The 2,380-nt window shown below is 40.7% G+C and overlaps 1 pseudogene; it reads left to right on the top strand.

Annotated features, from left to right (window-relative positions):
- The first annotated feature begins 1,467 nt into the window (after window positions 1-1,467).
- LOC102812205 lies at window positions 1,468-1,926 on the top strand (annotated as a pseudogene).
- Window positions 1,927-2,380: the final 454 nt, after the last annotated feature.

Below are 2,380 nucleotides of genomic sequence, written 5' to 3'. Positions count from 1 at the left end.
CCACATCTGGACTCCAGTGACTCCTCTAACCACTGTATTAATCTTTTTGATTGGACATTTTGCTTACCATAGAAATGCACAGCCTGTATGTTAAGAAATGTATGCATTCTATTCCATAACCATTTAGCAGATATTGTGACAAGTACCAGGAATACTGGAGTACTGGTGTGGCACTGTAGAATAAGCACTGGACTGCTAACCATAAGGTTGGCGGTTCAAGCCTACCAGCTGCTTCTCAGAAACCCTATTCTAGGTTGCTGTGAGTCAGAACCATGTGGCACTGTGGGTTAATGCACTGGACTGCAAAATCAGTTTGAACCACAAGATTGGCGGTTCAAGCTCATGAGCCACTCCTTGGAAACACTATGCAGAGTTGCTAAGAGTCAGAACTGACTCAACAGCCCTTAAAAACAACAGCAACAATACTTAACAAGAACATCCAAGGATAGAAAAAAAGCAAAATCCCTACTATTGAAAACATCTCTATTAATTTTTCTTACTCTCAATTCCTTCGTCTTAAAATGTCTTCACAATCAAATCTGAAAACAATTCAATTTCAAATTGTGACTAGGGGTCCCATTAGAATGACTACTACTGCTGTGAGTCAGGGTGACAAGAACAGGCAATATGAGATAAGGTAATCTGAATCTGCACAGCAAAAAGCTTAGGGAGGTCTGAGCTTTCCAATGGGTCTAAACCACAGCAGATAAGTGTGACCCGACTACTCCTGGGACATGAGAAATCAGAGAACAAGGAGAAAACACCAGGCTCGTTCACTTTCTATTCAATTTCTTTTTACCAGAGATTCATTTCAAAAACCAAGACCCCTAAAATCAAGACGGGGAAAACAAACAAAAACCCCACAAAATGACATGACACCAAAACATTACTGGGTACCTATTCTGCACTGTTTCATTTTATGGTCAGTAAGAGCACTGTTTAGTTTTATGAACAGTAAGATTTAAGGAAGTAAATAGTGATGCTATAGTTCAAATTTCTAGGAACAAAAGTACTTAAAAAAAAGCACACAACTTTTTGTTGTAGTTTGGGTGAAAGTTTGCAGAGCAATCTAGCTTCCCATTCAATAATTTCTATACATTTTCTTTCATGACATAACTACAATTCTCTCTCAGTGTAACAGCATTTCCATTCACCATTCTTTCCTATCTCTTCCTGACTTCTGAAACTGGGGGTGGTGGGGACACCTGCCCATTTGGTCTGTATGGTTGACTGTTCTGAGGAATATGTCCCTTGCCTATGTTATTGTTCGCTTTATGGGCCTATTGTTTGGCTGAAAAGTGATATCTGGAGGTGAGTTCAAGTTCAGGTCTGCAGGGCGTCTGAGCGCAAGTCTCAAGAGGTTTTACCAGTCTCTCTCAGACCAGTAAGTCTGAGTTTTTTATGATTTGGAATTTGGAATAAAAGTCCTTTTAGAATGTTCCGAACGCGGGGCCAGGGGGAAGCACCATGGCTGCCGAGCACAGGCCAAAGTTATCCAAGAACCTGCTGCGCATGAAGTTCATAAAAGGGAAGTAGGCTCCGAAACCAAGAAGCAGCTGGAAGAAGAAGAAAAGAAAATTACCAGTGAAGAGCACTGGTACTTGGACTCGCCAGAGCTGAAAGAGAAAGAGAGAGTCATAAACGAAGAGCATCCTTCTCTACGGAAGAATGTCATTCTGAGGATTTAATCCTGTGGTTGAGAAATTAATGCTTCAGATGAACTCTAAGAGCAAAGCTGAAGAAGTTGAAGATGAAATAGTGGAACTTGATGTGCCTGATGAAGAAATGGCTAGAAGTTATGAAAGCCTGGTGGGGACAATTGGAAAAAAGTTTGCCAAGAAAAGAGATCGTGACAATTATGAAGATGAAAATGGAAACATGAAAAAGACCAAGGCAAAAAAGGTGTTCTTAAAACCCCAAGATTAAAAAGAAGGCCTTGTGAAAGATAGCAGCACATTTTGGAACTTAGCTCCTATTGTTTCTCTGTAGCTTTTGATATGATGTTGTTGTTGTTAGGTGCCATCGGGTCGGTTCCCACCCATAGCGACCCTGTACATGGTTTCCGAGGGTGTAAATCTTTACGGGAGTAGAAAGCCTGATCTTTCTCCCGCGGAGCAGCTGGTAGTTTCGAACCGCTGTCCTTAAGGTTCGCAGCCCGATATGATATGATAATGCGTATTTATAAATACGTATGTAATTTTAGAAAATGCTGTCCCTAAAACAGACGTGTGATGGATGTTATACATCCTTTGCTTAATGGTGTTCATCAGGAAGGGATTTTCTGCTCTTGATCCTCGAATGTATATAGTTACGTGATGACTTCTTACAGACCTTTTGATCTTGGATTTTAAAAATATTGTCTGTGGTCCCTGATCTTCAA

The sequence above is a fragment of the Chrysochloris asiatica genome, unplaced genomic scaffold (genome assembly GCF_000296735.1).
Source record: "Chrysochloris asiatica unplaced genomic scaffold, ChrAsi1.0 scaffold00169, whole genome shotgun sequence".
NCBI classification, from domain to species: Eukaryota; Metazoa; Chordata; class Mammalia; order Afrosoricida; family Chrysochloridae; genus Chrysochloris; species Chrysochloris asiatica.
This window is presented reverse-complemented; position numbering and strand designations above follow the sequence as displayed.